The following is a 26,186-nucleotide window of genomic DNA, read 5'->3' as shown; positions in this document are numbered from 1 at the left end:
TGACGATGCAGCTAGCTGACCCTGGATATAACCACCTCACAGCAGGAGCGTCTGTCTGACACCTCTCCACAGTCTGATGTTGACCATGGTTAATAAAGCGATACAAAAGGGGATGATGGACGGAGCGTTTGAGCAAATCAAACACTCACCCCCAGTCAACTGATCTGGTTTTAATCCATCACCATTCTTTAGCTCACTCAGCCACCCCAGTTCAGACATGGCCATATACAAATCAGTCTGACCCTGTGCCTCATGGGAACAATCCAGCCCGAACTGCCAAGCCATGTCTTCCCTGGACTGGAAACAAGCATCCTGGGACCGGTTTCGGATTCATAATCCTCATCAGCCAGGCTATCTTGAATCCAGTGAGCAAGGGACTCACGTCTGAGCATACCCTGCCAACTTAGGGCGAACAAAGCAATACAAAAGGGATGATGGACAGAGCGTTTGAGCAAATCAAACACTCACCCCCAGTCAACTGATCTGGGTTTAATCCATCACCATTCTTTAGCTCACTCAGCCACCCCAGTTCAGACATGGCCATATGCAAATCAGTCTGACCCTGTGCCTCATGGGAACAGTCCAGCCCGAACTGCCAAGCCATGTCTTCCCTGGACCAGAAACAAGCATCCTGGGACCGGTTTCGGATTCATAATCCTCATCAGCCAGGCTATCTTGAATCCAGTGGCCAAGTGAGCAAGGGACTCACGTCTGAGCATACCCTGCCAACTTAGGGCGAACAAAGCAATACAAAAGGGGATGATGGACGGAGCGTTTGAGCAAATCAAACACTCACCCCCAGTCAACTGATCTGGGTTTTATCCATCACCATTCTTTAGCTCACTCAGCCACCCCAGTTCAGACATGGCCATATGCAAATCAGTCTGACCCTGTGCCTTATGGGAACAGTCCAGCCCGAACTGCCAAGCCATGTCTTCCTTGGACCGGAAACAAGCATCCTGGGACCAGTTTCGGATTCATAATCCTCATCAGCCAGGCTATCTTGAATCCAGTGGCCAAGTGAGCAAGGGACTCACGTCTGAGCATACCCTGCCAACTTAGGGCGAACAAAGCAATACAAAAGGGGATGATGGACGGAGCGTTTGAGCACATCAAACACTCACCCCCAGTCAACTGATCTGGGTTTAATCCATCACCACTCTTTAGCTCACTCAGCCACCCAGTTCAGACATGGCCATATGTAAATCAGTTTGACCCTGTGCCTCATGGGAACAGTCCAGCTTGAACTGCCAAGCTATGTCTTCCCTGGACCGGAAACAAGCATCGTGGGACCCGTTTCGGATTCATAATCCTCATCAGCCAGGCTATCTTGAATCCAGTGGCCAAGTGAGCAAGGGACTCACGTCTGAGCATTCCCTGCCAACTTAGGGCGAACAAAGCGATACAACAGGGGATGATGGACAGAGCGTTTGAGCAAATCAAACACTCACCCCCAGTCAACTGATCTGGGTTTAATCCATCACCATTCTTTAGCTCACTCAGCCACCCCAGTTCAGACATGGCCATAGGCAAATCAGTCTGACCCTGTGCCTCATGGGAACAGTCCAGCCCGAACTGCCAAGCCATGTCTTCCCTGGACCGGAAACAAGCATCCTGGGACCGGTTTCGGATTCATAATCCTCATCAGCCAGGCTATCTTGAATCCAGTGGCCAAGTGAGCAAGGGACTCACGTCTGAGCATACCCTGCCAACTTAGGGCGAACAAAGCGATACAAAAGGGGATAATGGACGGAGCGTTTGAGCAAATCAAACACTCACCCCCAGTCAACTGATCTGGGTTTAATCCATCACCATTCTTGAGCTCACTCAGCCACCCCAGTTCAGACATGGCCATATGCAAATCAGTCTGACCCTGTGCCTCATGGGAACATTTCAGCCCGAACTGCCAAGCCATGTCTTCCCTGAACCCCATCGTATGTTATATTTGGGTTTTATATGTGCTTTTATAGTCAATACTGGCCGAAAAAAAGAGCTATTGACTTTGACAATGAACATATGTTTAAAAAAAGAACAGCTTCCTGTATGGATCAGGTAAGAGTAATTTTAAGTTCGTTTTTAGTGACTTAGTAGTTGGTGGATGTGCCTAGGGTTTGTATAGTTAGAATAGCTCAGACGTGGGTCCCAGAGCCTCCACACCACTGGAGTCAAGCTAGCCGGGCTGATGAGAGGTGTTACCTCGAAACCGGTCCGGTCCTCGGATGCTTGATTCCGGTCTGGGAAAGATATGGCTGTTGTAGTTCGGACTGGACTGTTCCCATGGGGCACAGGGTCAGAGCTGATTTGCATTAAGCCATTATCTGACCCAGGGTGGTGTGGAGTGCAAAAAACGATGGATTTAGGCCCAGATCCTCGTACTGGGGTGAATGTAAGACATTGATCTACATTCTGTCCATCAAATTGTTTTTTGTAATTTTCTCCCTGAGTGTACTGGGGTAGCTCAGACGTGGGCCCCAGAGCCTCCACACCACTGGAGTCAAGCTAGCCGGGCTGATGAGAGGTGTTACCTCGAAACCGGTCCGGTCCTCGGATGCTTGATTCCGGTCTGGGAAAGATATGGCTGTTGTAGTTCGGACTGGACTGTTCCCATGGGGCACAGGGTCAGAGCTGATTTGCATTAAGCCATTATCTGACCCAGGGTGGTGTGGAGTGCAAAAAACGATGGATTTAGGCCCAGATCCTTGTACTGGGGTGAATATAAGACATTGATCTACATTCTGTCCATCAAATTGTTTTTTGTAATTTTCTCCCTGAGTGTACTGGGGTAGCTCAGACGTGGGTCCCAGAGCCTCCACACCACTGGAGTCAAGCTAGCCGGGCTGATGAGAGGTGTTACCTCGAAACCGGTCCGGTCCTCGTATGCTTGATTCCGGTCTGGGAAAGATATGGCTGTTGTAGTTCGGACTGGACTGTTCCCATGGGGCACAGGGTCAGAGCTGATTTGCATTAAGCCATTATCTGACCCAGGGTGGTGTGGAGTGCAAAAAACGATGGATTTAGGCCCAGATCCTTGTACTGGGGTGAATGTAAGACATTGATCTACATTCTGTCCATCAAATTGTTTTTTGTAATTTTATAGTCAATACTGGCCGAAAAAAAGAGCTATTGACTTTGACAATGAACATATGTTTAAAAAAAAAACAGCTTCCTTTTGGATCATTCCAGATTATGTGCAGTCATGGCTCCAGCTCTATACATAATTTGTTCATGGTCTATGGATCAGGTAAGAGTAATTTTAAGTTCGTTTTTAGTGACTTAGTAGTTGGTGGATGTGCCTAGGGTTTGTATAGTTAGAATAGGTTAGTATTTTGCTGTTGTCCAGTGTTTAAGAGTTAGGCTATAGATTTAGTTTTGGTTGTGTGATGAGGTAAGCCTTAATGTTGCTTCCTTGTAGTAAAGTATGGTTAAATATAATGCTGTACTAAACTGTATTAATATTCATGTGTTTTCAGAGCTCTTGTTATTTGATTTGTTTTATTCATGGGGTTATTTGTGTGATGTGGATGGGTTTTTGTTCGGTGTGATTACATGTTTTTTGTTGTATACAAGCATTTGTTCCAGTTTTTGGATGCATTTTTTATTATGAAGAAAATAAGATTGGTTATACGTCAATCAATACCATTTTTAATTTTCTTTAATTTCTAATTTTGCTGGAGCACTTTTTTGTACCTTATTTTATGGTTTTTGATAGTTCCTCAGGAGTATGATTTCTCACTGTGTATATATTGTTTATGTATTTAATTTTTACATTTTTTGTTTGGAATTTATTTTATCTATTTTTCTGGATGTATTATTTGTTGATTATTTCAAGATTGTGGACATAAGCAATCAAATCAATTCACTAAATTCTTTGTTCGATCCCTTAAATAGAGATCATGAAAGCACAAATAAAATGTACAACAGTCAAGATACAGTTCCATTTCATGTTAGATAGAATCCATATTTAAAAGTTAATATAAAATATCATAATATTGTTTTTTTTTTAAAATCTAGGATAAGATAAGGGAACTTACACTTAAAAGAAATCCGGGGTAATTTATACAATTTTGACCACAGAAAATATATATAAGATTTACATATTATCTTCTATTGAACTGGTAAATGAGTGAGTAAATAAAAACACCTTGCCATTTATAAACCCCACTGCTTCCTTTTTTTTATGCACACCCACAAAAATGTCAAAATCGAAAAGCAGACTAAAGGATGAGTCAATGATTTAAAAAAATAAAGTGTAACCCGACATTGAGTTAAATGATAGTGCTTTAAAATTGGGGCAATGTAATCCTTCCTTTCTTTCTTGCAAAGGCTACAAAACAAAACTAAATGCAAATCAGTTTCAGACACAGGTCAGATCTAAATGCGTCAACCTTTTTTCCGGATGACCTAGCATCAGTGGTATCAGATTCATGCGGAATCTCAGTAGTATAAATTTCGGCTGTGGTATATGTCTGCTGGGTAGAGGTAACCTCCCTCTATCAGAGGCGGGATTAAATGGTATGCGAGGACTGCCTGTTTATTATAGTTCTTTTCTATTTGATTATATTGTGCCCTCAGCATAAATGTATTAATTAGGGTTTGCTCAAGATCTTTCTACATGCAATTGGGTCCTTAAATAGTTCGGCAAGCCTGATAACGGTCAGCTCTGATTCCACATAATTCAGCCATCTAATCTTACTGTAGTATTCCAATTTCAGTTTCTTATTATGTTTTGCGTTAGGTTCACCGTATCCCTATGCCAGATGGAGGACCACAGTAGGATCAGGGCGAGTCTGATTGAATCTGAAATATAGGGTAGGCCCGATTCACTATGGGAGGTATAGTAAGAGTGGAAATGCGGAAGAGACACTAGGGACTTAAAAAAATCTATTGTTAATGTTTTAGAGTCTGTGGGCGCCAAACCCCAGACTCCTGCCCCATAGATTGCTGCTGACTTTGTTTTAGCCTAATAGCTATTTTTTATGTGGACTAATGGTTTGGAGCCCAGCTTTTTGGTAAAAGACTTTATAGCTGTCAGACTCCTCTCCATTCCTAAAGCCCATCCCTCCACAAGATTCAACCATGTTTGCTTTTTATCAAAAAGGACCCCCAAATGAGGAAAGGTGTGTACCACTTAAATTTTCCCAGATTCCATGTGAAGGTATGGGGCTTTGTCTTATTTCCCAGCCCCTGCTATGATAAATTATTTCGTCTGGTTGACTTTCAAATCCAATGAATCCACGAAGGCCGCATATGCTGTTATGAGTCATTGGAGGCCTAGCCCCATTCTAGAAATAAACACTGCGAAGGCCAGTATTGGTAACACATGTGTATGAAACACAGGGACATCCAAAGATGTACCCAAAAGTGCTTTCTCAACACCGTTAGTGTAGATAGAAAAAAGAAACGGGAGAGGACGCATCCCTGCCTTACCCACCTGGCGATCTTAAAGGAGCGGGTGACTCCCCGTTTTTACCTTAGCGAACCCATGCAGTGACGTTGAGAGTATAGTTGACGAACGAAATTATTATAGCTGGCTCAATCCCCCTCTCCTTCATTATATACCAGAGCTTAGAGTGGGTCACAAAGTCAAATGCTTTTGAAAGGTCCATGAATGCCATGTAAATGTTTCCGCCCTTTGCTCTGGTATATTTATCTATAATTATTGATAGATTCGGACAATGGTCTACAGTGCCCTTTCCCCGCGGGAACCCGTACTGTGCCTGCATTAAAATGTTCTTCTCCTGGGCCCACCACTCCAACCTGGATAGGAGGAGCCAGCCCATGAGCCTGGCTGTTTTGTCTAGCAGGTAAATTGGCCTGTAGTTCTTTGGACTTCCTCTATCCCCCGTTTTGTAAATTTGGCATGATTACACTAGTTTTCCAAGAAAGCGGTGCCGGCTATGGCTATATTATAAAAAACATTAGTCAATAGTGGAACCCACAGATCTTGATTCTCCTGGAATAAATCTATCCGCACCCCATCAGGACCCTGAGCCTTCCCAGCACTGCTGGCCGCCAGCCCACTCCTCACTTCTACAAGTGAAAAAGACAGTATACCCTGCAAGTTGGCATTAATGGGAGGTAGCACGGATGACGTACTGGGAGCAAAAATGTTTTCAAAGTATACCACCCATGCTTCTTCACCTACATTGTTATCTAATGTAGGATCCTTAGAATTTTTGAAGCAAGGTGTGTTGATTATCTTCCAGAATTGTCTATTGCTACCTGTATTTGCTGCATGTTCAAGTTCAGCCCAGGTCTCCTGCCTCATAACCCTCTCCCTTTTACTTCTTGCTAACTTATAGTCAGTACGTAATGATCTTATTTGGGACACATTTCTGGGTTGAGTATTCAAGGCTTTGTTGAGAGCTTTTGTAATTTTTTTGTGTAGGGGGAGTCGAATCAGCACTTGCCCGTTACCCTAGTTGCTGGTTTCTGACAAGTAAATGTCAATTTTACTTTCTCTAGAAGTTCTCTAAAACATAATACCAGTGCTAATGGGCAGGATTCCGGTTCTAAACTGTTATAAATATTTTCCTGGATAGTCAATATTATGCCGGGGACTAGGTTAAGCTTGTCAAGTTGGGCCCACTTTAATTGGAGAAAAAAAATTCTTGTCAATGTTGGGGTTCCTATTTTCTGATACCCAGTCACTTCCCTGGTGGCCATGCTTAACTCACAACTTAAGACCACATGATCACTAAAACTCTTGAATCGTTTGTCTACAAAAATAACCTTGTTATTAAGGAGATTAGAGACTAAAATAAAATCAATAGTTAATTCATAGCCATTTCGTCAGAACGTTTATCCTGGGTAGCCCATTGATGAATTCAAGTTATTAGCTATTACCATATTCCTGTTAAATAGGGTCCTATTAAGACAATGTCCTTATTCACTGTGGGTGAAATGGTAACGAATATGCTACTTACCAGTATGCATCTGTTCTTGGCATGTAGGGCTGCTGACATTCATATCTGTGCATAGATCGCCGCCTAGGGTTGGGTCCGGATGATTGCACATTGTTGTCCTGGAAGAGTCTTCAAAGTATCACAAGATAGGTGGCTCCTCCCCTGGACTACAGTGCGCATGGGCATCCACTCCATCCTCAGATTGTTTTTCGCCATTGTGGCAAAGATGGAGTGTAACACCGTAAGTGATGACCATGCTAAGAGTAATTCTGAGTGCTGCAGCCGCTACAGGCACCGGGGAGGAGGGCGGGCGATATGAATGTCAGCAGCCCTACATGCCAAGAACAGATGCATACTGGTAAGTAGCATATTCGGTTTGAGGCATGTGGGCTGCTGAATTCATATCTGTGCATAGAATATATAGCAGTCCCTCAATTAGCGGCGGCCGCCTGTGCCAGCTGCAGCAGTTTTAAAAAGTGTTTTTAGAACAGCCTGCCCTACAGCTGCCTGCTGTTTGGAGTGCACATCTACGCAGTATTGTTTTGTAAATGTGTGTGTGGTAGACCATGTGGCTGCTCTAGATATGTCTTCTGAAGGAATATTTCCAAGGAAAGCCATGGAGGCCCCCAACTTTCGCGTGGAGTGGTCTCTTGGGGGAACCGTTAATGTGCGCTTGGCCTTTTGATAGCAAATCTGAATGCACTTAACGATCCACCTGGCTATACCTGCTTTGGAAATGGGGTTGCCTTTGTGTTGTGGCGAAAAGGCAATAACAGTTGTTTTGTTTTCCTACAATCTTTGGTCCAATCTATGTAGTACATAGAGCTCTTTTGACGTCAAGTGTGTGGAGCATTCTCTCTGCCACTGACTCAGGATTCTGGAAGAACACTGGCAGTTCTATAGTTTGATTGATATGGAACTGTGAAACCACTTTAGGCAGAAACTTAGGGTTAGTGCGGAGTACCATCCTGTTGGAGTGAATCTGTATGAATGGCTCCTGGATAGTTAGTGCATGAAGTTCACTAACTCGTCGTAGCAATATGATTGCTATTAGGAAAACCACTTTCCACGTCAAGAATTGAATCTCGCATGAGTGTAGAGGCTCAAAAGGTGGACCCATTAGCCTGGTGAGGACCACTTTTAGGTTCCATACAGGCGCTGGTGGGTCTCTGGGAGAAATAACTCGTTTAAATCCCTCCAGAAAGGCTTTGATGGCAGGCACTCTGAAAAGTGAGAGATGCTGCCTGTTCTGGAGATAAGCTGCTATTGCGGACAAATGTATACGAATGGAAGCATAGGCCAGATTGCATTTGTATAGATGTAACAGATAACAAATGATGTTGTGAGTAGATGCATCTAGCGGGTTGATGTTGTGGTCGGCACAATAAATGACAAACCGCTTCCATTTTGCCGCATAACATGTTCTGGTGGTGGGCTTTCTTGCCTCCCTTATGATATCCATACAGTCAGGAGGCAAGTTGAGGTAGCCAAATTCTAAGACCTCAGGAGCCAGATCGCCAGGTTGAGCTGTTGCGGATCTGGATGCTGAATGTCGCCATGGCTCTGCGTCAAAAGCCTGGGTGTGAGGTGCAGCCTTTGATGCGGTACCACGGAGAGTTCTAGAAACGTGGTGTTCCATGGTTGGCGTGCCCACGTTGGAGCAACCAGGATGAGAGTCATCGAGTGTTGCTTCAGCTTGCGTACCACCAGCGGTATTAGAGGTGCTGGGGGAAAAGCGTACGCAAATATGCCTGACCAGTTCATCCATATCGCATTGCCCTGTGACTGTGGGTGTGGGAACCTGGCGGCAAAGCTTTGGCATTTGGCGTTTTCCTTTGTGGCGAACAGGTCTATCTCTGGATGACCCCACTGCTGGAAGTACGGCTGGAGTACTGATGGATGTATCTCCCACTCGTGCATTTGGTGGCTGTACCTGCTGAGCAGGTCCGCCATCTGATTGTCCTTGCCCGGGAGGTGTTCCGCCATGAGGAAGATGTTCCTCTGAATGGCCCACTTCCACATGCTCTGAGCCAGATGAGACAACTGTGGAGAGTGTGTACCTCCCTGCTTCTGTATGTAGTACATGGCCGTCATGTTGTCCGTCCGGATCAACACAACCTTGTTGCACAGATGTACCTTGAATGCTTTCATCGCCATGAAGATAGCCATCAGTTCTAGAAGGTTGATGTGCATCTTCCTCTGCTGCGCTGTCCATAGTCCCTGCACTGTGTAGTGGAGTACATGAGCTCCCCAACCCTGGAGAGATGCGTCCGTCGTCAGAATAATCTGTGGCACAGGCTCCTGGAACGGTCGGCCCCTGCAAAGGTTTTGTGGATTCCACCAATGCAGAGTTGTATGCGCGACCGGTCACCAACACTAGGTCTTTCAACTGTCCGTGAGCCTGATTCCACTGACGTGCTAAGCACTCCTGAAGCGGACGCATGTGTAGTCTTGCGTGCGGGACTATGAAGATGCAGGAGGCCATCATGCCTATCAACTGCATGAACACTCGTGCTGGAAGCGAGTGTTGTGGTTTGAATTGTTGTATCAGCAATTGCATGATGTTGATCCTCACTGAATTTGGCTGTGCTTTGGCTGCCAGAGTATCTATTGTCACGCCCAGATACTGCCATACGTGGGCGGGCTGAAGGTGGGACTTTGGATAATTCAGTGAAAACCCCAGATCGTGAAGAAGGTGAATGGTGTGGGACATGTCGGTGGCACACTGCTGGGCCGACTTTGCCTGGATAAGCCAGTCGTCCAGATAAGGGTAGACGTGAACGCTCTGTCTCCGTAGGTGTGCAGCCACTGTCGCCAGGCACTTGGTAAACACCCTGGGCGCCGTCGTCACTCCGAAAGGGAGGACCTTGAACTGATAATGCTGATCCTGAATGGTGAACCTGAGGTATTTTCTGTGTGACGGGTGTAGCGGTATATGGAAATATGCATCCTTCAGATCTAATGTTGCGAGGAAATCTCCCTGACTGAGTAACGGCAGAACCTGCTGTAATGTGAACATGTGAAAGTGTTCTGATAGAATGTACTGGTTCAAGGGCCTTAGGTCCAGTATGGGTCTGAGGGACCCGTCCTTTTTTGGGATCAAGAAGTACAGCGAGTACACCCCTGTACCTTTTTCTTCCACAGGCACGAGCTCTATGGCTCCTTTTTGCAGCATGACGACTACCTCCTGCTGCAATAATTGCAAATGCTCTGTGGACATAGGACGGTGTCTTGGGGGTATGTTGGGTGGAGTGGATGTTAACTCCAGACAATAACCGTACTGGATAAGTTGCCTCACCCACCTGTCTGTAGTGATGGATTTCCAGACCGGCAGGAACTGTTGCAGTCTCCCCCCGACCGGTGTGGTATCGTCGGGGGGCAGTGACAAGACATCACTCTTTGTTAGTGGCGGAGGATCGGGAGCTGTTGTTTCCACGACCTCTGCCCTTGGTGCTGTTTCCATGATAGCCATCTGTACTCTGTTTGGTGTAGGTGGTCTGCGTGCCTCCTTTACTGTATTGAGTCTGCTGGGACAGCTGGCCTCTGGAAGCTCCTCTATTGTTGGAGCGACAAAAGGAACCAACCCTGAACTGCTGCGACTGTAGAGCCCCCATAGACTTTGCAGTCTCAGTGTCCTTTTTGATTTTTTCCAAGGTGGTGTCCACCTCTGGGCCAAATAAGTGATCAGGGTTAAGAGGCTGATTTAGTATGGTGGTTTGTATCTCGGGCTTAAAACCGGAGATTCTCAGCCAGGCATGTCGCCGTAACATCACACTTGTATTAATTGCCCTGGCTGCGGTGTCTGCTGCGTCCAGCGCACACTTGATAGATGCGTTTGATATAAGTATCCCTTCTTGTAATAGCATCTCTGCTGCCTCCTTATATTTATCTGGCAAGTGTTGTAACAGGGTTTCAAGTGTATCATAATGAGCCCTGTCATATCTGGCTAAGAGTGCCTGTGTGTTGGAGATGCGCCAGATATTGGCCGCTTGAGCTGCCACCCTTTTCCCTGATGCTTCTAGCACTTTAGATTCTTTGTCGGGGGGAGGAGCATCACCCGTTGTTTGCGAGTTCGCCCTCTTCCGGGCATTGGAAACAACCAGAGAGTCCAACGGCAACTGTCCCTTGATATACGTAGGGTCCTTAGGTGCTGGTTTGTATTTTTTCTTAATTCTGGGGTTTATCACCCTTGCCCTTGTGGTCTCCTTAAAAATGCCTCCAGCATGTTTTAGGACACCCTTCAGCATTGGTAGAGTCTTGACAGTTCTCTCTGAGGTTGAGAAGGTGTCAAACAAAAAATCCTCTTCAATAGGGTCAGCATGGAGATGGACATCATGATTTTTTGCTGCCCTTTCAATAAGTGCATTAAACGCAGCTGTGTCTTCAGTAGGCAAGGTTTTTACAGCTTAGACATGACTGTCTGGGGCAGTTTGTGGATCCCCTGGGTCAGCAGCGTCTGTCCAGAGTTCAGTGTGATCTTCAGGATCAGTGTCTACAGGATAACTGTACTCCTCATTGTCACCATCTCCATCCTCCACATCTGAGTTTGTGGGCGAGATAGGAGCAGTGTCTTGTCCATGTGGTGGTATAGGTTCAAAGAGAAGAGGTGACGTAGCAGAATCCTTCTTTTTCTTTAATGGAATTTTATATGACTCCATAGGCTGTTCAGGGGCGATCTTCGATTGTAAATAACAAGTCTAGCCGTCTCGGCATCGATGAATTGCCTCGACTGATCTTCAGGCGGAGGCTGTCGATGCTTGGTGGCCACCTCCGCAGTTGTAGGCTTCGGCCCCATGGACACCTTCTCGGTCGCTTTGACGGCCGTCCTAGGGGCGAAGGCCTTAGGTACCACTTTTGGCGGCAGTGTGAACTGATGGGTGCCGCCGATTTTGGAGGTTTACTGACTGGCTTCGGGGGTGGGGAAGCCTTTGGTCCGACAGTAGTAGCCTTTTCTTTAATGCGTTTCAGCGAGTCCGACACCTGCTTCGAAAAGGAGGCGGATGGCTGTGTTGACTCGACGGGTTCCTTCGAGCCACTGCCAGGTGTGGACTCGAGGTCTGTACCGCCTTTAGCCTTGTCGGGTCGATGCTTAGGATCGAGAACTTTCTGAGTTCCGAGTCCCTTGTCTGTGTCGATGGCTTTCGGCGCCGACTTCTTCGGGTCGACGTCCTTGACCAGTTTCTTCGGTGCCCCGGTCTTCGGCTCGACACCCTTTAGCAACCTCACCGGGTCGATAACACTCTTCTGTTTTGTTGGTGCCGATGGTTCAGAGGTCTTCGAACCGACCAAAGCAATACGCACTTTTGGTTTCGATTTAGCTTCCAGTGCTTTCGGTTGTGTAGACACCGATGCTTTCGGTTTCGATTTCGATCGGCCAACCGATGGCTCGTTAGAAATGTCCGTAGCCGGGCCCTGAGGCGAGGCTGTAAACCAAGTGTACGATCTCGGGTAAGGCCATGTGGCGATCCCTCGACCTGAGCCTTATCGAGTGTATTGGTTGCGGCCCCCGTACCAACGGTTGGGCCTAGCTCCTCGCTCGAGCTATCTTCCACGGCTCCAAAGGCCTCATCCCCGTCTCCTACCTCGTCGACGGCGTCTTCATTATCGACCATTTCCACATCTGCGTCGTAACTGGAGTCGATCTCCGATGCAGGATCAGACAGGTTCCCTTGATCTTCCTGCTCGACTCCCTCATCTTCCTCGGCATCGAAGATGTTCACCGGGTCAGGTGCCGTCTGCTGGGCCTCCTTCCGCGCAGCGCGTCGAAGGCGAATTGTCTTCTTGGAGTGGAACCGAGAACAAGCCATACAGCTGGCTTCATCGTGATCCGGAGACAGGCACTTGTGGCACACCGGGTGGACATCGATGTGAGGATACTTGGAGTTGCAAACGGGACATCTCTTGAACAGACTCCGTTCCATGATGGATCGTCGATAAGGCCTCTGGCGTCGACCGGGCCTTCAGTGCCGAAAAGCCACGCGGCTCCTCTGGATGTCCGGCTCGGGAACAGAGCTGGAACAAGTACTGGGCACCGATCGCAAAGACAATACCGACGATAACTAAAGGCCTTTTGGCCAAAAGGAAAGTTTTTTATAGATTCCGAACTTGAGTTAACAAATATGCATCCGAACCCAATGGAGGAAAAAAACAATCTGAGGATGGAGTGGATGCCCATGCGCACTGTAGTCCAGGGGAGGAGCCACCTATCTCGTGATACTTCGAAGACTCTTCCAGGACAACAATGTGCAATCATCCGGACCCAGCACTAGGCAGCGATCTATGCACAGATATGAATTCAGCAGCCCACATGCCTCAAACACCGGGTTTTCTCTGCCAGATCTTCCAAACCACAAACACGATCTTGATTGTGCTTGCAGAGATGTACGTTAAAGTCACACACCCAGATAACATTAAAACCCTCATTTTTTGTAAGCCTTATGGGTTTGTCTATTGCCATGTTCAGCTCATCTCCCACTAGGTGCATAATTCCCCCGAAACCATTGTTATAGTATGTTTTTTTAAAGCTAGGCACCTTCATTCTCCGATTTTAGGGTGAGCAAATGAAAATGAGAACTCCTACCTTCAAATATCTTTACTTTTATCGATCCCTGATGCTGACGGTGTTGCCATTGTCTGAAATGAGTGGTAACCGTTTACAAAAATGGATTCCGTTGTCCATGTCTCCTGTAAACAAGAAATATCCTGATCTTGCCAGAGTTTTTGCCAATGGTCATTACTTAGTTTTTGTTCAATGCCCGCCACATTCCAAGATGCTAATTTAAATGAATGTTTATTTACCCCCTTCTGCTCATCATTAGTTTTGGAACCCACTTGGGTATCAGGATCCGAAATGACCAGTCTGTCAAAAGCCACTCTATGGTTATTATCATCTGGGAGTAGTCAATCACATGCTTCCAGGTCAGAGAGGGGAGCAAATCTATTCTTGAGAGTTAACCCCAAGGCACCATTTTTTCCTGCTAAGTTGGGCCATGCTGAGCCACTCCTTGATTGACCTCTGCATTCTTTAGCCACTGAGGGAAGGGGCCTTTAAAAATATTCCAGGGGTAATGCTGTGATCTGTGTGCCCTCAGGTGCGACTCTGTGTAACGGGGCTAGAAGAGATCTAGCTACAAATTCATTATTAAAATGTATCACCACACAGTCACCTTGCATTAGTTTACGGGACGAACCCAGACACCCTATCTTTCGGGTCATGATAATTTGATCAGACAGAGGGCTACCCCCTGCCCCCACGTAAGTTAGATGACAAGACAGCCAGTGGAGGGATTTGTTCATTAATTGGCTTGTTGTTTCTGGTTGATCCGCCCTCAAAGTCAGTACATTTGCCAAGGCCAGTACAAATGGGGAAGCAGCCGGTGGAAGATGCAGACACTGATACGTGGTAGTGAGCATCCCCACCTTGGGCCTTTTCTTCCATCGAGGGTCATCTCGCCCCCGCCTGAGATGCATTGGCACTGATCTGTTTGGAATACTGTTTGGAATGCAACATGTGTGTTTGGTGTTATATCTTCCTGTGATGGGACCACGATCCCTACCTCGCCGATGCCACGCCTCCCCTCCCGGTCCTGGCAGCAGTCCTCCGTTACACGGGCGTCCAAAACAACCAGGACTCCACCCATTTCTTCTTCCTTACAGGAACCAGTCCCGACGAGGGAGAAACCGGAAGTGCTTTCCCGTGACCCCGGAAGTCCCTCCCCCTGTCCAGAGGCGGACCACAGAAAAGCCGGAACAGTGGACAACAGGGTGTTCAAGCAGGAAGACTCGTGGCAGGAGACGGCGTGCGACAAACCCCGGGAGCAGAGCGAGGAACCAGAAGCAGGAGACGACGTCTGGACGGAGGACTGGTTGAGTCCAGGGGAGGAAGCTGGAGAGCGGCCGCAACTCGTGGACAGAGTTGCAGCGGGCCAAGTGAGCAATACGCACTTTTGGTTTCGATTTAGCTTCCAGTGCTTTCGGTTGTGTAGACACCGATGCTTTCGGTTTCGATTTCGATCGGCCAACCGATGGCTCGTTAGAAATGTCCGTAGCCGGGCCCTGAGGCGAGGCTGTAAACCAAGTGTACGATCTCGGGTAAGGCCATGTGGCGATCCCTCGACCTGAGCCTTATCGAGTGTATTGGTTGCGGCCCCCGTACCAACGGTTGGGCCTAGCTCCTCGCTCGAGCTATCTTCCACGGCCCCAAAGGCCTCATCGTCGTCTCCTACCTCGTCGACGGCGTCTTCATTATCGACCATTTCCACATCTGCGTCGTAACTGGAGTCGATCTCCGATGCAGGATCAGACAGGTTCCCTTGATCTTCCTGCTCGACTCCCTCATCTTCCTCGGCATCGAAGATGTTCACCGGGTCAGGTGCCGTCTGCTGGGCCTCCTTCCGCGCAGCGCGTCGAAGGCGAATTGTCTTCTTGGAGCGGAACCGAGAACAAGCCATACAGCTGGCTTCATCGTGATCCGGAGACAGGCACTTGTGGCACACCGGGTGGACATCGATGTGAGGATACTTGGAGTTGCAAACGGGACATCTCTTGAACAGACTCCGTTCCATGATGGATCGTCGATAAGGCCTCTGGCGTCGACCGGGCCTTCAGTGCCGAAAAGCCACGCGGCTCCTCTGGATGTCCGGCTCGGGAACAGAGCTGGAACAAGTACTGGGCACCGATCGCAAAGACCATACCGACGATAACTAAAGGCCTTTTGGCCAAAAGGAAAGTTTTTTATAGATTCCGAACTTGAGTTAACAAATATGCATCCGAACCCAATGGAGGAAAAAAACAATCTGAGGATGGAGTGGATGCCCATGCGCACTGTAGTCCAGGGGAGGAGCCACCTATCTCGTGATACTTCGAAGACTCTTCCAGGACAACAATGTGCAATCATCCGGACCCAACACTAGGCAGCGATCTATGCACAGATATGAATTCAGCAGCCCACATGCCTCAAACACCGGGTTTTCTCTGCCAGATCTTCCAAACCACAAACACGATCTTGATTGTGCTTGCAGAGATGTACGTTAAAGTCACACACCCAGATAACATTAAAACCCTCATTTTTTGTAAGCCTTATGGGTTTGTCTATTGCCATGTTCAGCTCATCTCCCACTAGGTGCATAATTCCCCCGAAACCATTGTTATAGTATGTTTTTTTAAAGCTAGGCACCTTCATTCTCCGATTTTAGGGTGAGCAAATGAAAATGAGAACTCCTACCTTCAAATATCTTTACTTTTATCGATCCCTGATGCTGACGGTGTTGCCATTGTCGGAAATGAGTGGTAACCGTTTACAAAAATGGATTCCGTTGTCCATGTCTCCTGTAAACAAGAAATATCCTGATCTTGCCAGAGTTTTTGCCAATGGTCATTACCTAGTTTTTGTTCAATGCCCGCCACATTCCAAGATGCTAATTTAAATGAATGTTTATTTACCCCCTTCTGCCCATCATTAGTTTTGGAACCCACTTGGGTATCAGGATCCGAAATGACCAGTCTGTCAAAAGCCACTCTATGGTTATTATCATCTGGGAGTAGTCAATCACATGCTTCCAGGTCAGAGAGGGGAGCAAATCTATTCTTGAGAGTTAACCCCAAGGCACCATTTTTTCCTGCTAAGTTGGGCCATGCTGAGCCACTCCTTGATTGACCTCTGCATTCTTTAGTCACTGAGGGAAGGGGCCTTTAAAAATATTCCAGGGGTAATGCTGTGATCTGTGTGCCCTCAGGTGGGACTCTGTGTAACGGTGCTAGAAGAGATCTAGCTACAAATTCATTATTAAAATGTATCACCACACAGTAACCTTGCATTAGTTTACGGGACGAACCCAGACACCCTATCTTTCGGGTCATGATAATTTGATCAGACAGAGGGCTACCCCCTGCCCCCACGTAAGTTAGATGACAAGACAGCCAGTGGAGGGATTTGTTCATTAATTGGCTTGTTGTTTCTGGTTGATCCGCCCTCAAAGTCAGTACATTTGCCAAGGCCAGTACAAATGGGGAAGCAGCCGGTGGAAGATGCAGACACTGATACGTGGTAGTGAGCATCCCCACCTTGGGCCTTTTCTTCCATCGAGGGTCATCTCGCCCACGCCTGAGATGCATTGGCACTGATCTGTTTGGAATACTGTTTGGAATGCAACATGTGTGTTTGGTGTTATATCTTCCTGTGATGGGACCACGATCCCTACCTCGCCGATGCCACGCCTCCCCTCCCGGTCCTGGCGGCAGTCCTCCGTTACACGGGCGTCCATAACAACCAGGACTCCACCCCTTTCTTCTTCCTTACAGGAACCAGTCCCGACGAGGGAGAAACCGGAAGTGCTTTCCCTTGACCCCGGAAGTCCCTCCCCCTGTCCAGAGGCGGACCACAGAAAAGCCGGAACAGCGGACAACAGGGCGTTCAAGCAGGAAGACTCGTGGCAGGAGACGGCGTGCGACGAACCCCGGGAGCAGAGCGAGGTACCAGAAGCAGGAGACGACGTCTGGACGGAGGACTGGTGGAGTCCAGGGGAGGAAGCTGGAGAGCGGCCGCAACTCGCGGACAGAGTTGCGGCGGGCCAAGTGAGTACCAGCTCCCCCTTAGTGTAAATAGTACAGCCTGTAAATATAGTACCTGTATAGTAGCTTCTCCCTCACTATACACCTCGCACTGTGAAATAGTGTACATAGCTGTGTGTGTCACTATCACGATTGTGTATACTACCCCTCACATACCGGCACAGAGTCACCCTCCTCCCTACCCGTGCTGCCTCTTCCCATCTCATACCTCTCCCCTCCCTACCTCACGTTCGCTTTTCTTCCCACACGCCCGGTGAAGGTAAATGACAAAATATTAGTTCTGACCAGAAGAACTAACGGCCACTTTTTTCTCTCTCCTTTACATACCTCCGAGAAGCCACCGTCCCCCGGCTGAACCGACCATTACCTCAGCAGACCAGCCAACCCAGCTTACGACCCGTGATCATCCCCAATTGAAGAACCATCACCTCAGAGTCGGAACCAGCCGCAATCCAGAACCCTCTTCTCCCTTGTACCTCATCCCTTGAACACTGTACCCTAATAAATGGAGAAGTGTGGCTCAGGGGTTAGAGGCGGCAGTGGAGAAGTGTGGCTCAGGGGTTAGAGGCGGCAGACCTGGAGCTTGAGTTCGGCCCGGGACCAGGGTTCAATTCCCCGCCTCGGCGGGTCTTGGGCTCAAAATTCCACGGACTCGTTAATTCTCGCTCCGGTGCCTTCTCGACTCACGGGTTCACACTCTGCGACTCTGGGCAATAGCTTGCTTAATCTCCACAACGGCCCCTCGCGGTGGGATGCCTGACTTTCACCTTGTGGATACCCTGCCAGGGTTATCTCACAGGGGAATACCAGGACGGGTTCCCTAAGCAAGCGCTGAGATGCCCCAGGGTAAGTCGTGCGCTATATAAGTCTCATTCATTTCATTTCATTTCATAAATACCGGCTACGAGCTAGCCCACTACATACGGCCTCCACCCCTGTTATTCCGGTCCGCTCCCGCTCCCAGTCCACGCTTACACTTCCATATCTTCCACTGGCTCTCCAGAATGTTTATTGAGCTTTGAAAGGAGCATTTGAGAGTAAAGGGGGGCTGGATTCAGAGATGTTGTTTGGGTGTATGACCATACCCGAGTTTAAATGTGGATAATGTGGCTGATGTCACTCAGTTTTAGTTTCCAATAACTTGGTCCCCACCTGTGGATGTTATACGAGACCAGGGCCCATCCGGGACGAGGAAGCTCAGAAGGACGTAATCTATTAACGCACTTGTCCTCAATGCGTGATAGTCTCACTTCAATCTGAGTTAGTTTAAGTAGGAACGGACTCAACAATGAGGTGACCATAGTTTCTAATTGCTTTCACATGTCCTCATTATTCATCCGTGGGGGCAGTGTAAGAGGCTTGGTAGTACTCAAAGTAGTAATCATGCCAGTTTCATTAGCTACATTTCGCCTTGATTTTACTACTCAGGTCGTTTTCTTAGGCTTTTGCCTCTGTGGCCCACCACCCCTTCATCTTTTAACTGGTGGCTCAATGTTGGTGTCTAGCTGTATTTGCAAAACCAGACCCCAGGTAACTATTTTGGAGCTGGTGGTTGTCTCAAGAGAGAGATGTTGAGGAGCAGTTGCCGGGAGCCCTAGGGGTGCTGTTTGAAGGAGCTGTGTGGGGACATTGTCCGTATTTTGACCACCCAAAGAGGAGCGCTTTTGCAAGATCAGGAATTCCCATGATACGCACCGCTCTGTTATTTAAATTTCATGGGTAAGAACAGACTTAGCCTTTGTTAAAAATGCGTCAAGAGTTGCTGCTACTTCACCACCTGCATGCATCTATGGCCTTTTCGCTTAACCATTCCTATGAATTGAGTGATAAGTTAGAACTAAACAGATACATTTTAGCACAATACCTAAGAAATGTCCCAGGAGTCCCAGCTGTGTGAAGAGGGGGGCCAGCAAAACCTCCGATGACCGGGTACTTACGTGCGACCCACGCCGCTGTACTGCATGCACTTTTTGAGGTGCCCTGTCGAGATGGCACCTTGGTTGCAATGGCTCCTGGAAGTCTGAGTCCCGTTGTGGTATGAGCGGAAGAAACACAGGTCAGGCGTTGGCGGCAACTCCGGATGTGGTACCCTGGGCGATTTTTAAGCGAGCTGTCAAGATGGCACCTTGGTTGCAATGGCTCCTGGGAGTCTGAGTCCCCCTGCGGTGCGAGCAGAAGAGAAACACAGATCAGGCATTGGTGGCTACGCCGGCTGAGGTACTGCGGGTGATTTTTAAGCGCACTGTCGACTTGGCTCCTGAGTTGCAAAGGCTCCTGGGTGTATGAGTCCCCCTTCGGTGAAAGCGGAAGAAACACAGGTCTGGCGTTGGCAGCTACAGCAATCAAACTGCAAGTTATATTTTATTTTAATTTTAATGGGTGGCAAATGTTTATTTCCTTTAAAGTTGTTTCTTTTATTATGATAGTTTGTTATGGGTTATTGTAGCAAATTTGATTATTAGTTGCATAGGATCCGAGGCCTGTGCAAGTAATCGGGCCATACTTTCCCCTTGCTTAGAACCAAGCACCCAATTGCAGCGCAGGGAAGCAGAGCAGTCCAAGGCCTACTAAGGGGAGGTGGAGTGGGCTAACAATTACCATTTGCTGCCATGCAATAATTGCACTCAATAAAGTGTGTCTACTCCGTGGGTTTTTTTCGTTTGAGGTGACATAAGTGGCAATAGATACTATTGTAAAATCTGCAGAATTGAGTACATGTAAAGTATAAATACCTTCTGGGATAGGTATGAAGGCTGGAAAGAAAGATTTTCCTGAAATACCAGTCTTCTACCTCAGCCCAAAAATACACAAAAATGCCCAAAAATCCTGGGAAAACCAACATGGTTGTCTGTAGATAATCTCCTTAAAAACAAAGCTCAAAATATATTGGTCACGATCTGCACCCTTATGTTACAGGTTTTGCTTCTCATATCAAGGATAGCAGGGATTTCGTTATGAGAAAATTCAAACTAGAGTGGGTGATGAGTTCCTTTTGGTAACTTTAGACGTCACTGCTTTGTTCATAATCATTGCTCATAAAGATGATGTCGAAAGCATGCAAATATTTCTTGGAAAAAATATCAATATCACTAAATCTTCACACTGAGATGATGAATAAAATGTTTTGTCTGGAATAAATATTATTTTTTATTTTGATGGAAACCTGTACAGACAGAGGCAAGGAACAGCAATAAGCACCTGCTATGTCCCCTTTTAGTCAAGGACTGGTAGGAGGAGCAGGTGCACTCAGCCGAACCGGTGAATAAACACCAGAATCACAATGTGATATGCCATAGATTCATCGTTTAAATTTTCTGTATTTGTAAAGGCAGCAAACAACTAGCCAAGGAATGTGCATGTCAATTAAACTACAATGACCATAATTTAAGATCCACCAGTTAGATAAGCAGACAGGAGATTGAATGCCTAGATATCAAGATTCTAATCAGGGACTACAGAAAACACACTACTCTATTTGCACCAGTGTAAAAGAGTTTGAGGTACCATGCAGCAAAAGGAAGAAGAGTATTAATAAATTCATAACATGTGGGACATACTACTCTCTATATGTATTTATGTGCCCATTTTGGAAACTCTACATAGGAAGCACAGTATATCTGTGAAAAAAGCATTATAGAACACGTGTAAAATAAGAAATGATGATAGGCACTATCCAGAGGCCCATCATTACCATGAGAAGCATCCAACATACCCAGAACAGATAGGGTACTTTGGAATAGACAAGGTATTCAGAAATCCCAGAGGGGTGATAGAAAGCGGATGCTCAGAAGATTGGATTGAAAAGATATATTGGATCAAGAAACAATGCAACAAGTGTTTGGAATGTAGGCGTAGAGATGAATATACACTTGTAATGTATTAGATGCTGCTAGCTTGACATTGTAAATAGATGCTTGATATTGTAGGAATTTGAATGTAATTGTTTTTAATCCTAAACAGATAGATCATCCATTATAATGAACTATGCTTCCGCACTCCCTGAACTAAAACGTGAATTTTATCTAACTGAGAAAAAGGATATTTGGCCATTTGGGCAGGATTTGAAGCTGGAAACTTTATAAGAAAGTAGGATAAACTTAGCTACAATAATCGACCATTGCTCGTGAAATATATTGATATGAACAGCATAAATAAATAAAATTGCTAAGTAGGAACTGGAGGGGATGTGACTTGAACTCACAAACTTTTATAATTTATAATAATTGGTGTTTATCATATTCTAATCCAAACAAAATCATATGAATTGGGATTCTTAGGATATCACTATGCGAATATGAGTATTACCAAGGTGAATATAATATAGATCCCCTAACACTATACATCACACATCACTAATCAATTAATCTAGACCTCCTTGAGAAGCACTCACTGCCGGACATTGCTTTGATTTAGCCTGCGTGAAAGTGTCACACATTTAGCAGTAGACTGTCACTCATATGCCACTGAAACCATTTAATAGTCTCACTTAAGCAGTCTAAAAATATGGCAACTATATTAAATCCATCCATGTGTGATTGGTAATCATGTCCCTCTTGCCATGTGGAGGTGGAGTTTAACCCTTCTATAATATAAAAGTCAATGTTTCAAGAATTAAAGAAAATGATTACTGTTGCTGAGAGATACATTGGCAGCAACATCTGCTTAAAGTTCATTATCCCATTATTTGGTGTAGAAACTAGAATGGGTTTATCTAGAGCATCTGTCAACACTGAACGTTAAATGTGTATTTATATATTTACATTTTGTTGGGAAAAAATAGCAAAACATATTGTTGCCTCTGTTGAATGCATACAGGAGAAAAATCATAGCTGAAATTAATTTCCAGATTTATAATAGTTCATTGTGCCTTCTAATGGAAGGACTTCTAGTAAGGTGGAATGAGACATCATCAAACGACACATGAAGTAAGCGAAAAATACTTCTCTGATTGGATCCTGTGAGAGATTGGGTTACTGGTTGATGGTATAAAACTCTTCTCAAGCAGCAACCACAATTCTACTCTGGGTAAAGTCACAAGCAATCACTAAATTAACCTGTGGTCAACCCTCAGGTAGCTTGCCACACATCAGTCAGCTTAACTCAAAGGCAATGTGTAAAGTATTTGTGTAGCAATTCAAACAGTTAAACAGTGAAAACACACCCCAAAAGGTTCCCACAACAAAGTTAGAAAATTAGAACTAGTTTTAATAAATTAAGCAAGCCAAACCAAAAAAAAAACCAACCAATACAACAGGAGATATTCACTTTTAAAGATTTTGGTATAGATAAAAACAAAAGGCTTAAAGCGCCACATGTGGATAGCTGGTTGCACCCTTCTGGGACAGAGTCACAAATTCAGGCCAACAGTAATGGAGCGAGGGCCGGCTACAGGGACCCAGTAGGCCCGCTGAACGGAGTACCTTAAATCCTGGTTTGTGGAGCATTGCGAGGATCCACATCGCAGATACGATGGGCAGCCAAAGCGATGCATCAGTTCCGAGATGCGCCGAGACTGCAGTGTGAGGTCCTGCATCATCATTGAGGATCCTCGTGATGCTTGTGATGTGAATTCCATCATCAAGGATGAATCGCACAATGAGCACTGTGCGTCCGTTTCGAGGAACTGTGAGGCTGCAATGTAGAATCTGGCATTGTTGTCGAGGCTGTTGTCGATGAAGGATGTTCATTGGATGCGTTGTTGTCGGGATTGTAAGCAGCGCAAGAACAGCCGCGCGCCACTAACCTTAGGGATCTGGCCAGCAGGAACGATGGGATGAAAGTCCCCTCGACTTGTCTAAACACAACACCCAGTGGTGATGTGTTAATCACCTTCTGAGTAAGTATTGCGAGAAGCCGGAAGGTGAGAAGGTGTAGAAGAGCCGGGGTTAGGGATGCTGCCTTCTGGGTCTGGTCTGAGTGATCCACGAAAACTTGGTTGAGGGACGTACTGCAGCGTGGAGAGACAAAGGGCTGGAATGAGTACCTTGTCTCTTTAATGTCAATTCCCTCCCCTGGCCCCGAGTTATTACACTTACCAGAGGTAACGCTATCTCGTAGTAAAACGTAAACAGGCAGTTCCTCAATCCGAGATAACCGGATATGTGAAAAGAAAGTTATCGTCACTTTCTCCAATGGCGTATTTTCCAATGAGGCTCTTCTACCCTCTGATATGGAAAAGTGTATTTTCTTTGCGGGCTCTTTGTTCTCAATAATTCTTGGGAACAAACTTGTTGTCTAATGGGTCTAAAACAAGTAAATCAAGTAAGAACTCTCTCTTACGAAAATAGGGAACTTCTGGGGGGAGAAAGGAACTCAGAACGCGTAAGACGCGGAATACTATCAAGAAGGTAAAAAAGACTTGGAAAGAAGAACGAGCCCGTTCTTCTTTTGGTATACTTGCGACTTGCAGCAGGAAGATATCTCCAATCCTCTGACCTCGCAGGGTTTTCATCGGCGTGGGCTTGAGTGTTATGACCTCGCAGGCTTTTCCTCGGCGTGGACTTGAATCTGTTGACCTCGCAGGCTTTTCGTCGGCGTGGGCTTGAGTTCTCTGACCTCGCAGGCTCTTCGTCTGCGCTGGGTTTCTAGGGTATACATCCGGCAGGGACAACACCATCCGCCAATACCAAAACCACAATAACAATTGCCAAGCAACTACCTGCTGCAGGGGAGGAGCTTATATAGGCTCAGCCTTTTTTCCTGTCTTCCAAAGCCGCTTTGCCTTCTGGGACATGTAGTCCGTTCGGAGAGATCGCGCTATTCTACATTTTCTTCTTCTTGCCGTGGTGGCGAGAGCGATCGCGACAGAACCCCCTCTCGAGGACAGCCGTCCCGGCGGTCGGCCCGGCTTACCAGGGAAACGCTTGTGGAATTCAGCAACCAGATCCGGGCAATGCAAATGGTCCACAGGCTCCCATGTCCTGTCCTCGGGCCCGTACCCTTTCCAATCGACCAGATACTGGACCCTGCCCCGTACCATACGAGAGTCCAGAACCCGTTGTACCTCATATTCCTCCTGGCCTTCCACCTCCAGAGCTGGGGGACGCTCCGGCAACCGCATACTCAACGGACAGGGCCGGAGGAGGGACACATGGAACACCAGATGGATAGACCAAGAAACAGGCAGGGACAGTTTCATGGCCACAGGATTCACAACCTCACAGATCCCATAAGGACCAACAAACTTAGGCTTAAGTTTATTTACCCCTTTCAGATGTATGTTACGTGTGGAAAGCCACACCTTGTCCCCCACCTTATAAGCTGGCTCCTCGGACCTCTTCCGGTCAGCAAACAGTTTATGAGCCGCTTGTGCAGTCTCCAAACAGTTCCGAGCATCGATGAGGATGGCCCTCAAATGAGCATAATGGTCATGTATGGTGGGAACCAAGGATTCCGCAGGCCAGTCGAACGGAAGCATGTTTGGATGGAAACCGTAAAGGCAGAAGAAGGGAGAACACCCCAAGGTGGTATGAACAGCATTGTTATATGCGAACTCCGCCAACCACAAAAGTGTGGTCCAATCCGTGGCATTCTGCATGGTAAAACAGCGGAGGTACTGCTCCAGTGTCTGATTTAGACGTTCGGTTTTACCATCTGTCTGGGGATGGTAGCTAGATGATAATTTTGCGTCAATTTGCAAGATGGCACAGAGAGCCTTCCAAAAATGTGATGTAAATTGCGTGCCGCGATCAGTTATCAGCACACTCAGCAATCCATGCGCCCGCACTATGTGTTGGAGGAATACCTTAGCTAACTCCACAGACGAAGGTAGACCCGGTAAAGAAATAAAGTGACCCATTTTTGTGAGATGGTCTACTACCACCAGGATGACCGTCTGATTGACGCAGGGAGGCATCTCTACAATAAAATCCATGGATAATGTATGCCAGGGTTTAGGGAATGGGCAAAGGATGGAGTAAGCCTGATGGTTTAGTATGGACAGATTTGCCCTGGGCACAAATCGCACAGGTCTTTACATATTCTTTTACATCCGCTCGTACATCCTTCCACCAAAAGGAACGTTCCACGTTGGCTGTGGTCTTGTATATGCCCATGTGTCACTCAATACAGAATCATGCGCCCACTTCAGCACCTGTTTTTGCAACGCCATCTGGGGTGTGTACAACGCATGGAAATGGTATGCTAGGTCGTTTTCCATATGTCGGTGTTCGGGCTCCTCTTGTATCCAAGAGGCAATATCAAGATCGGTGAGGGCCACTTTTACATCTTCCAAAAAGTCCTCAGACGTGACCAGGGCAAGCAAGTTTATGGAACATTCTGCTTCTTGAAGGATATAGGGGGGTTCCCCAGGTTCCACAGTCTCTTCTTCTCCTAGACGGGATAAGGCGTCCGCTTTCCCATTGCGTGACCCAGGCTTGTATTTAATTACGAAATAAAAGTCAGTGAAAAACAAGGTCCATCTAAGCTGTCTCAGAGTCAAAGCTTTAGCCGTTTTGAGGAACAACAGGTTCCGATGATCCGTGATGATTTCAACAGTGTGCAAGGCACCTAGGAGATAGTGTCGCCACTCTTCACAAGCCCTTTTAATGGCAAGGAGTTCTTTATCCGTGATGGTGTAGTTTATCCCACAGGGTGTAAGTTTCCTCGAATAGTAGGCCACTGGGTGCAACTGCCCCGTGGTGGGATGTCTTTGGGATAAGATTCCTCCGAGGGCGTATTGGGAGGCGTCAGTCTCTAGGATATACGGTAGTT

At 46.7% G+C, this 26,186-nt stretch overlaps 1 protein-coding gene across 1 annotated transcript in view; it reads right to left on the bottom strand.

Annotated features, from left to right (window-relative positions):
• Positions 1-26,186, bottom strand: part of LOC147724392 (carbonic anhydrase 13-like) — a 606,911-nt gene that overhangs the window by 194,173 nt on the left and 386,552 nt on the right. The gene's annotated exons all lie outside the window — the stretch shown is intronic.

This window comes from Lissotriton vulgaris, chromosome 4_1 (genome assembly GCF_964263255.1).
Source record: "Lissotriton vulgaris chromosome 4_1, aLisVul1.2, whole genome shotgun sequence".
NCBI classification, from domain to species: Eukaryota; Metazoa; Chordata; class Amphibia; order Caudata; family Salamandridae; genus Lissotriton; species Lissotriton vulgaris.
This window is presented reverse-complemented; position numbering and strand designations above follow the sequence as displayed.